This window comes from Macaca fascicularis, chromosome 2 (assembly GCF_037993035.2).
Source record: "Macaca fascicularis isolate 582-1 chromosome 2, T2T-MFA8v1.1".
NCBI classification, from domain to species: domain Eukaryota; kingdom Metazoa; phylum Chordata; class Mammalia; order Primates; family Cercopithecidae; genus Macaca; species Macaca fascicularis.
In genome coordinates, this window is record NC_088376.1 from 13,126,331 (window position 1) to 13,138,745 (window position 12,415).

Here is a 12,415-nt window from a genome sequence, read left to right on the forward strand (position 1 = left end):
TCCCTCTCACAAGCCACTAAATGTATTAATATGCAAAATATAACTATGAAGATAAAAACATGTGAGACAATGTCTAATATGGACAAAACAGAACTGCAACTTCCAATAGGGTACAGCCAAATAATACTTTCTATAGGTTGCAAACAAAAGTGAAAATATATGGCCAGATATAGGAAAATAGCTCTAAAGAAAAGAAAAAGTAGAAGAATCAGAGCATAGACTAAAAAGATATACTCTAATGAATTTTTAAAAGACAGTTTGATTCTTAGATTGATCATATTTAAAATAATATTGAATCATTTAACAAGTATAAATTCAGATCAGGACAAAATTAAATTTAAAAAGTCAATAGGTAAGTAATAAGAATGTTCCTGAATTGAAGAAAGAATACAATTTTAAGATCTAAAAGGCATATCATATTCTAGCAACATTTGTGCACAATTAATACATAAACAAATGTTTAACAATTGAATTTTTAAAACAATGGGAAAAGTTATTTAGGAAAAAAGGAAGTCAAATGCAATTTGTAGTGGGATTGAGACTGGGGGAGCAGCCTGTGCAAATTTGGGCTGGCCTCAAATCCAATGTTAGGTGTAGCCGAGCGAGGCTCACCATATTCTAAGACACTGGTTTGATAACTAGTTGAACATTGAACCACCTGAGGAGTTATTGAGAAAACAAACACAAAGAAAAATCAATTAGTGTGTGTTCCTCAGTCCCACAGATTCTGGTTTAATTATTCTGGGGTAAAACCTGGGCTTTTAAAAGCTCCCTGGTTGATTCTAACATGTAGCTCAGTTTGAGAAACAGTTTCAAGGGAACCATGTCGAAAGCATATTATACATAGTTAAGTTGTAATTCACATATAAAATTGTCAGGTAATTTTCTTCAACTCAAAACAGCTCAAAACCAGAGCAACAAGGTAAGTTATGATACACACACACGCACACATGCACACATACACACACACAAATTAGCGTGGATGTCCACCATCCAGAGTTGAGAGAAAAACACTTGGTAACATGGCTGAGAATCACTGCAATACAATGTATAACTAGTAAGAAATCAATTCTGCAGCATATTGCTGAATATATCACAAATTACTATATTATCTTTACAATATAAACTTAAACAGTAATATAGAAGCAACAACAAAAATTCTCAAAGTGGATAGGAGAAAGGAGAAAAAAAGGTAATCGAGTTGGTTTTCATATCTTCCTTGCCCAAAAGTTAATAGATAATATTTGCACTGAATAAAGAAAAAAAAAGAGGTTTAGATATATTGTATAAACGAATAAGAGGAACCTACAGAAAACAGTAATAACAATAACAAAAAACTGAAAGTAATACACGAAAAAATGCTCATCATCACTCACCATCAGAGAAATGCAAATCAAAACCACAATGAGATCCATCTCACACCAGTTAGAATGGCAATCATTAAAAAGTCAGGAAATGACAGGTGCTGGAGAGGATGTGGAGAAACAGGAACACTTTTACACTGTTGGTGGGACTGTAAACTAGTTCAACCATTGTGGAAAACAGTGTGGCGATTCCTCAAGGATGTAGAACTAGAAATACCATTTGACCCAGCCATCCCATTACTGGGCATATACCCAAAGGATTATAAATCATGCTGCTATAAGGACACATGCATATGTATGTTTATTGTGGCACTATTCACAATAGCAAAGACTTGGAACCAACCCAAATGTCCATCAATGACAGACTGGATTAAGAAAATGTGGCACATATACACCATGGAATACTATGCAGCCATAAAAAAGGATGAGTTCATGTCCTTTGTAAGGACTTGGATGCAGCTGGAAACCATCATTCCCAGCAAACTATTGCAAGAACAGGAAACGAAATACTTCATGTTCTCACTCATAGGTGGGAAATGAACAATGAGAACGCTTGGACACAGGAAGGGGAACATCACACACTGGGGCCTGTTGTGGGGTGGGCAGAGGTAGGAGGGATAGCATTAGGAGATATACCTAATGAAAATGACTAGTTAATGGGTGCAACACACCAACATGGCACATGTATACATATGTAACAAACCAGTATACAAACCAGTATACAAACAAGTATAATAAAAACAAGTAATATGATAACTACCTAAAACCAGTAAGTTAAAAATGGGAAAGGAAGACAGATTGATGTGATTGTGCTAATTTTCTCAGCTCTCCTAATGAAGACTATGGTGTCCTGTCTACTAAATCAGACTAGATCGTTAAAAACATTCCCATTAAAATAGCAACCATTAGAAGTTCTAAAAGGAATCTGTATGTTACAAATTAGCAGGAGGAAAAATGTTTATTCAAACCTAAGCATACCACAAAACAACTGGAGAAAAAATTAGATGGTAATATGGTAGAGAGCAATGTAAGCATAAAAGTGATTTTAAAAGAAGAAAGGCAGAATTAATTCAGAATATAAATATTATATTAATATAAATGGAAAATTTGTACTCACTAAAATAACAAAATTCTAATAGATCAACATTTTAAACTAACCCCATATATTGAATAAATATATATGTCTTAGAAATTTCAAGATTAAAATAACAATTTTAATTTTGAAAAATCAATTTTAAAAATACGTGCTTGATATATTAAACAAGATAGTTGGTATATGATAAACAGTCAATTAAGTTTATTTGGGGCATAATATATCAAATAAAATAAAAATCGAGGCCTGGTGCAGTGACTCATGCCTATAATTCCAAGCACTTTGGGAGGCCAAGGCAGGTGGATCACCTGAGGTCAGAAGTTGGAGACCAGCCTGGTCAACATGGTGAAACCCCCTTCTCTACTAAAAATACAAAAATTAGCTGGGCATGGTGGCCTGCACCTGTAATCCCAGCTGCTCAGGAGGCTGAGGCAGGAGAATTACTTGAACCTGGGAGCTGGAGGTTGCAGTTAGCTGAGATCATACCACAGCACTCCAGCCTGAGCAACAAGAGTGAAACTCTGTCTCAAACAGAAACAAACAAAAAAACCAAACACACCAAAGAAGAAACAAAATAAAAATAGATAATGTAAAATGATAAAGGATAAAGGTGATATACACAGCTTGGACCCATTTATCGTTATTATAGTGCATATTTATTTAAATATATAACTCAGAGATCTCAGATACTGCAAGGATAAATTGACAGAAATACAATGGAAGCCACCCATAGCATATTATAGGTATCGTGAAAATAAGATGTAGATTGTCTGAATACAATAATTAATAAGGTTGATTAGTGGACATATTTGAAAATGTTATACTTTAATGAAAGCTTTCTTTTAGCTACTCACAGGGAATTTACAAACTTATTCCTATAGAAAGCCTTAAAACAAACCTTAGTAGTCCAGCCTAATGAAATGCAGTAAGTGAATAAATTGGCAACCCAAAAAGGACCAGCTATAAAACCATAAATATCTGTGAAGGTAAAAATGAAAACAAAAAATAAGTATATTAACCTTAAATAATGAGATTCTGAAAATATGATTAAATTTAGAGTTTATTGAAGGGCAAAGCTTGAGGGTGATCACCTGTGAAGCACCAACTTCAAATTGGGTCAGTCAAATTATATAGGCAGAGACAGATACATTTTAGCAGAATTACATTTCCCACACAAGACCAGTGCATGTTACAGCAATTCTATTGGTTACAGGTTGCTACATTCCAAGAAAGATAACTTTATACTTTGTGAGTTGAGTAGTGATCAGAAGGGGCATCATCTCTGGAACCATCTGGTCTTCCTAATTATTTGCAGCAACAAAAGGCAGAAGTTGCAGCTACATGCCACGTGACTCAGGCCACATAGCCACATTTCTCACAAGGCCTAGAATAATTTAAAGTTTCAACAGATTTACATTTGAAACATTTAATTTCATAATTGTATATCTTCTGACAAAGATAAAAACAGAAACCACAGAAAGACATAATCATGTTTGCTGTGTATATTCTCAGAAATGTGAATTTTACAATCTTTTGCCATATATGTATGTATGTACTTTTTAAAAACAAGTTTTTGGTATTAGCCTAGAAAAGAAAGCTGATATTGGTTCCTGAGACTGAGACTTACTTTAGCAACCAACGATATTTAGGCAAGGCACTTCCAGTATCCCTTCCAGGGCTTCACTAAGTCTTATCTGCACTTCTCAAAACTCCAAGTTTCACTGATTTTCAAATTCCTCCCCTTTGGACACTAGTTTTCTGCTGTTTTTCACACTCTGCTTTAATGTCACAGTGGTTTGCCTCACTTTTTTTCAAGTTCTGTTTTACTTTTTATGGCACCAAGCTAAGAGTTTTTCTTCACTGCACACTTAAAAAATGTATAGTTTAGAATAATAGACACAATTTCCATAAGTACCATTTAACCTCATAGCACTTATAGTTAGACAGTGTCATATGGTTTAAAAATAGGCATTATTAATAAATATTCCCAGGTCACATAAATTTACAAATTGAGCACATGTCTTCCTGAGAAACATGACAGAATCTGCAAATTGCATATAATTCCTGAGGACTACTTTATATTGGGACAATATGTGTGGTATTTTATTTTTATTTAACAGGTATACAATTAATGTTTTCACATATTAAAAATAGTAACCATTGAGAGGGAAATAAAATTTTACTAACGCCTTTCCTTTAACCCCATTCATTAGATAACAAAATATTGAAAATATTTCTGGCTTTAGTTTTTCTTTGTTTAACATTTTAAGATTATGTTATATAGATATATATATATAGATATATATATATAGATATATATATAGATATATAGATATATAGATATATATATATATATATCTTCATTCCTGATTATTGTGTTCTAGACAAGCTTTACAATCTCTCTGCTTTAGAAAACATTCATGTGTTACTACCCACCTTCCCATTTTTTCCCTTCTACCCTCTAAGCCCAATATTGTTGGATGTATTACTATTATTTTCAGAGACTGACTTCAAATGTTAAATTCTAAATTTAATATTTATTTCTTGATTTATCAAGCTTTGAAAATACCTACTAATTTTGTGCTATAAAAGAGAATGGAATGAAGACTTTATTTATTTCATCTCTCTTCCCCCTTCCAACTACTATAAATATTGTATTTTACATTTACAAGGTTTATAGAATATACATCCTATTTCATTAAATAGCATTGAATTATTTGTGGTTTGTCTGTATTTTGATTTTCAAAAGAGAAAGCAATAATAGTATTCATAATATTATGATTATGTACATGTACATCACATTCATACAATAATGAAATTGTGTAGTTGAAACCAGGTAAAAGAAAATGCAGTCTCATATCTTACAAAATTTTGAATTGTATATGTATTTCAGTGTGTTAGACTGTATGAATTGTGTGTGTATTTCACCGTGTTGAATTACACTTTATTTTTTGAATTGTATATGTATTTCAGTGTGTTATACTGTATGAATTGTGTGTGTATTTCACCGTGTTGAATTACACTTTATTTTTTGAATTGTTTCTGTATTTCCGTGTGTTAGACTGTATGAATTGTGTGTGTATTTCACCGTGTTGAATTACACTTTATTTTTTGAATTGTTTCTGTATTTCCGTGTGTTAGACTGTATGAATTGTGTGTGTATTTCACCGTGTTGAATTACACTTTATTTTTTGAATTGTTTCTGTATTTCCGTGTGTTAGACTGTATGAATTGTGTGTGTATTTCACCGTGTTGAATTACACTTTATTTTTTGAATTGTTTCTGTATTTCCGTGTGTTAGACTGTATGAATTGTGTGTGTATTTCACCGTGTTGAATTACACTTTATTTTTTGAATTGTTTCTGTATTTCCGTGTGTTAGACTGTATGAATTGTGTGTGTATTTCACCGTGTTGAATTACACTTTATTTTTTGAATTGTTTCTGTATTTCAGTGTGTTAGACTGTATGAATTGTGTGTGTATTTCACCGTGTTGAATTACACTTTATTTTTTGCAGGCATTCCCATTCTGCATTATGCTCAATTGTTATTGTTTATTTTAGCTCATGTTACCCCTGAGTTAAATTACTTTTAATTTCATTGAAATTACATCCTGTTGAATATGTTTTTAAAAGGTGCTTGGCCAGGAATGGTGGCTCACGCCTATAATCCTAACACTTTGGGAGGCCGAGGCAGGCAGATCATGAGGTCAGGAGATGGAGACCATCCTGGCTAACACAATAAAACCCGTCTCTACTAAAAATACAAAAATTAGCCGGGCATGGTGGCATGCGTCTGTAATCCCAGCTACCTGGGAGGCTGAGGCAGGAGAATCACTTGAACCCAGAAAGTGGAGGTTGCAGGGAGCCAAGATCCCGCCACTGCACTCCAACCTGGGCAACAGAGCAAGACTCCTTCTCAAAACAAAACACATGTATTTAGAGAATAATGAATGTTGTAACCTTTTTCATAAATAAAACATCTTTATTTTGCCCTCACATATGATTGGGGATGAAACTCTAGGTTTAAAGGTGAATTTTTTCCCCCTCAGAATTGAGGACTTTTAAAATTATTTTCTATATTCAGTGTTGTTAAGACAGTGCATGGCTGTTTCTATAATGTTTTCTGTGTAAATAACTTTCTGTTCCTATTTAAAAGATTTTAGAATTTTCTTTTTATCTTTGAGGAAATGGAAATTCAATATGTGTACATATGGATAATACTTCATTAGTCCTGTTTTCCATTCAACATGCCACCTCAATTAAATAACTGTTTCTTCATCCAAATACTTATTTTCTATTTTTTAATTATTTCTTCTCCTCATTTTTTTTGCTCATCTCCATTTAGAATTTCCATTAGATGGATGATGGATTAGTTGGATATTTCCCTTCGTACCTTTAAATTTCTATCGCAGGTGATCTAGTTGGAAAGTGTCAGATAAAACCCATATAGTTACAAAACCATTTTATTTTCCATTGGAATACAGTCAAGCATAATTTCCCAGCACCCCTTTCATGTAATTAGGATCCATATGACCAGTTCTGGCCAAGAGTAAGCTAACTGGGGTCATGGGTGTCCCTTTCAGTACAAGTTGGTGTAAGAAGGTAGTGGTCTATCTCATTTATCTTTTCCTTTCATATTTGAAGGCTGACAGATGCCAATGCACCTTGGAAGCCAAAAGATGTTGAATGAAAGATGAAAAATGATTTGATTTCTGAGTCAGTGCTTAAAGAAGAGCTTTCCGGAAGTGCTCATTGACTTTTAGCAAGGGATGAAATTTAGGCAAAGTGGTTTTATATAGCAGCTAGTTTAAATTACCTTAGCAAGTACTTCTTGCCTTGGTAATCTGGATTCTGGGAATATGACTGCATTTATATTCCAGATAAATAATTCAGATGTCTACTCTAAAAACATATTTATGCAACTCCTGTGTTAATTATCTTAAATGATTTTGGCAACTATAATGCTAGTTTTAAAAGTGTTTTCCTAATTTTCTGTTTGCTATTTTTCATTTCGCTATTCCTACTTTTTATGTCTGCAATAACTCCTAGCATCTTTCAAGTTAAGATTTTGTTCCTTGAATTATTTTATTGTTTTATTTAGCATTTATGATTCTGTTTATTCATCCTGGTCTTTCTCTCTTATTTATGTTCTTCTCTATGATTGCAATTTTTAACTATAAAAATATCCCATTCCTAAGACATATTGAAATAAAAATTAGATTAGATTAAAATGATTGAGGAAAAGTACCCAATTGTTTGGCATGAACTCTTCTCTGTCAGATTTCCCTTACTTTTTACATTTGTTAACATCAATTTTTTTTTTTTTTTTTTTTTTACATTTGATCATTTGACATTTGTTGAATATTTTTGTCTTTGTATTTGTTGATTCAGCTCAGAACATTTGTGGACTCAGCTCATAAATATTATGTCTGGACTGAAATTCAATGTGATTTTCCTTTAAATTTGATCTTGTCGACTGTTTATCTTCTAAATATTTGAAAACTTGAATTGCACTCCTTTCTGTTTTACAGTTGTTTTTGCTTCATACTTAAAATAACTTTTTGCCATTACAGTGCAATTTGAGGAAAACAAGAGGGCAGACGTTTTGCCACTGAGCCAGAATTAAGGTAAGAAATGTGAGGCAGCATTTTGCGTGATTACAATTGGGTCCTATATCTATTTTAAAATATGATATTTTGTACAATGTGAATTTTGCATTATTTTTGGTAATTTAAAATATTGCAGTAAGGAATTGTGTTAAGATATTAATCAGCTTGATTAATAAGATTTTACTACTCTCTTAAATTATATTCATGATATAAATACCTCATTTGCTTGATCCTGGTTCTGGTCCTGATGTGTTATCATGAATCATACAGTAGGACAATATTCAATAAAAAACAAAATACTGCAGAATATGTATTTCAGTGAGTGGGAGGTAGATTGTAGAGATTCTGTTTTGCAATTGTTAAAAAAAACCTATATTTGCTACCAGAATGTGTGGCTTAGAGAACACAGATTACCTTTGCATTTCTGCAAATAAAATTCCCATAAGTAAGAATAAGCAAGTTGGTCAGAATTTACTATTATAGCTACAATGTGAAAGATAGATTAAAATATTAAAGGGTTTAAACTCAATGACATTGCATGTGAAGATAAGCTTAACATTCTCAAGTCGATCTAATATTCCTCAATTTTTATTAAGAGCACACACATGTTTAATTAGTGCCTCAAAGATTCAGAGAACTAGAATGTCCAAGGGCCTCAGAAAATCCTCAAGTTTAAGTTAGAATTGTAGAGAAGATGAGCCAAGTTACTCAGGACACCTGGATATGAGTTTATGCACAATTTATCCAACTGTCTTTAAAACTTTTCACTTAATGAGGCATATTATAGGGATAAAAATGACCAGGAAATGTATGATATATTTGGAGAAGGTAGCAATCCAATTTATAAATTCCCATCTTCCAACCATCTGGAGGTGCCAGATTGGCAGGGTTTCTCGTCAGCATTCTGTAGATTATGCACGCTTCACAGAGCAAGAAAGGGAATCACTCAGCATTCTCAAATGCTCGAAGGATTCCTTTAAAAGGTTGATAACCAGTCTGCAATATATTTTTTAAAATAGCTATTTGCTATTAGGCATTGTTTGAGAGAAGAACAGAGGATTCACAGTATAAATTGCATTCCCTATAGATAATACCAAAGATTCAAGGATGAAGGATAACCCATTGAATGTGAGGGTGAATTTTCTTTATCTTTACGGACTCCTTGTCACCTGGGGCTGAGGTTAATTATAGTGATAATATGACAGTCTAGCAAAATCCACAGATTTAGGAAACGCACAAAAATTGGTAAGTTTACTATTTCTGGGTTAAGCATGAGCAACACAATGAAACCTGTACGTGAGGCAGAGTGGGGAAGAAATGAAATAGTGATAAATTTTAAGCATTCATTTTACTTTTCTAGTAGTTTTCTTGTAATATACATGGGAAGATTTTTTATCCATTAATTATGTATGCCATTGATGGATCTAGATTCTCCTTAACCCAATGGAAGCTACAAATCTTCTGTAAAATTATTCCTCTATTTATATTATAGATCAAAATATGTCTGAAATAAAAACCTATAATAGAAGTCATAAAAAAAATGGATGATGGATTCCACTTATTCCCAATTAAATAAAAAAATTGGAATACAACACATGAATTAAAGAGTATTTTGTTTTAGAGTGAAATACCACCTTCGGACATTCTAAGCCAAGAAGGTACAAGATACAGCTAAATATTTGCTGATAAAACATTCAATTCTGAGATTTTCCATAGAAGCCCAATTCTGGATTTTTAACAATGGCAAAAAACAAATTATTTAGTTATTATTCCAATGAGAGTGAATCTGAATTGAAAAGTAAGAAGCTCAAAACCAAAGATGTAATGATTCTTAAGAAAGTCGGATCTATTGAGAATTCCCATGCCACGGAAAACAAACTCTCCTAATACCTTTAGGATCTATCAGGACAATTAAGCTGAATGAAATGACTATGACTTTAAATGTAGAAAGAAGAAAATGAAACTTGAGATCTGCCTTAGGAAGGAAAAAACAACAAATAAAAAATTATAAGGCCCTGATTCTGAGTAACAAGCTGTGTATAACTTCAAAATACTAAACGGATAACTAAGAAAACCAAGAACAGTAAAAAGATGGTTTCTGCCTTTAACATTTAAAGTTAGTTCTGTTTTGGTTTAGTGTTGAAAAACTCAATTTACATTGAATAGAAATTTCAGTTGAGAACTGTTTTTGAATATTCTGTGTATATTAAGAAATGACTCAGGTTGATTTTAATATTTCCAAAGCTTGAAGCAGAAGGACTTACTCTGAATCCTGCAAGTAAAGCTGGGAAACCTGTCTTTACAGGTGCTCTGCTGTATGATCCCAGAAGAGATGGAGGAGTGGATTATTAGGGAAATGAGCTAAATGAAAGCTTGGCTTCATTGGTAAATTTACCCAAGTCCAAATAATATTTAGGTTGAAAGCCAAATGAAAGCATGGGTTAATTGAAACAACAAAGAAATTTAACATGAAATAAATAAGTCTAAAGCAGGAAGTCAAGTATAGATTTATGTATATTTTGTCAGAAGCATACAGATATTATTATTCTTTTTTAAATGTTCTCATAATACCTGGTCGAGGAAATGCAGTTGCCGATATGAGGGAAGGTATATGAAATTTTATGTCAAAAAAGGAGGGTGACTCACCTTCTCCAGTCTCCAGAACATAATATCTATTCCGTCACTCTTCTTTTTTGTAAACGTTTCATGCCTAATGACTTTCACTTCCCTTCATTGGAGTCATGATATGTTCAGGACACATCTGCCTGGAGCTAAGAATCATATTTTTTTCCTAACATGCATTGTGCATGGAATCAGGAGTCAGAGACTGCGTGATTGATGTTAGAATACAGGACATCTCCTTTCACAGAAGAACATCTTTTAGAAAGTTTGTATCAACTTGCTGTGTGTGTGTGTGTGTGTGTGTGATTTATGTTTCTCTGGTTCCCCTGTAATAATAAGACCCAGGAGAAAAAAATGTATGTACTATTTATCTTTTTTATCACCAGCATCACCAACCAAAGTATTCTTCATGTGATTGCCATTTATAAATGTTTATTGGACTAAAAAAATGATGGGTACTTACTAATAAGATAAAAGGAGAAAAGAAGGGTTTTAAAAATCTAATTATTTAAAAAATCAAATGGATATATGGTAAGTATAAGAGAGGAAACAGTCTGCATTTATCATTAAAAATTTAAGTTTATATTTTGGGTGATAAAGTCTGCTGAGCTAGACAGTCAAATCAAAGTCTGTAATATTTCTATTCTTTGGTATGTATATGTAGAAAGGGTCACTTGACAGAATAAAGCCAAATAATTTCACCACTCAGATATAAAATCATGGGAAGGGAAGAAGAAAACTTATAAGAAAAATAAGGCTAAAGGAGAATAAGTTGCGAGTGTGTCTATACATCATGAAAGGGGAGATAGCAGTTGTCTTCAACAGTTAATAACACGAGGAGATATTTTTCTTTATGTGATTATTGAAGAAGTTTTCTGTATTGAATGCCTATAATGTGACATGCTGATTTTCAGGGATTTTCCTAGCAGAGCTCAAGGTCCAGCCAAGGCATGAAAATAATAAACAGCTAATCTAGTGTCATGTGACAAGTACCATAAAGGTGAGTGTGGTGAAGTAAACCTGGAGCAGAACAGCTGACTTGTTGGAGAGGGAGTCTTAAGTGAGATGTGAAGAGAGTATATCTTACCAGGTGAAGAGGGCGGGGCCAAGGATAATAGCAAGAGTAGAGATGGTGCCTTGTGGTACACATTATTTAATTAATTCATTGCTTGATTGTGGTCATAAGATCACGTTTTCCAAAATGATTTGTTTCCATAGACTGGCAGTAATATCTGAGGTGTCTTAGAAAGGAGTCTGCTTGGTTTTGGTTTATCAGCAATTTACTATAAAGCAGATTGTTTCCTATCCCTCTGTGCCTTTGCACTGGCTTTATTCTCTATTTTGTAAATGTTTCAATATATTTCAAACAATATATTTCAAACAATAATATTGAAGGCAAGTGGGTTTTCATAACAACCACTTTAGAATACCATTGTTAAGAGTACAGGCTTTGAATACAGAGAGACTTCAGACAGACTTCTGCCACAAATATGCAGAATTTGGTGGTGATCTAGAGCTAATTTTCCTAATCAGAAAAGACGCAAAATATATGATTTATAGAACTGTTGTTAGGGTTAATTATTATGTGAACATTATTATTAGGTTTATTCAAATCATAAGAATGTTTCTACTTGGTAGAAATTTTTAAATCATAACATAACTGGCAAATATTTTCTAAAGATACTGGACATAAAATGTTACACGAGGAAAATTACTAAAAAACACG

At 32.9% G+C, this 12,415-nt stretch overlaps 1 long non-coding RNA gene across 1 annotated transcript in view; it reads left to right on the forward strand.

The window, feature by feature from the left end:
- Positions 1-12,415, forward strand: part of LOC123571921 (uncharacterized) — a 508,559-nt gene that overhangs the window by 82,820 nt on the left and 413,324 nt on the right. Inside the window, exon 2 of the long non-coding RNA XR_006696249.2 lies at positions 8,032-8,085. This is a non-coding gene — a long non-coding RNA (uncharacterized lncRNA). The remainder of the gene's footprint in view (positions 1-8,031; positions 8,086-12,415) is intronic.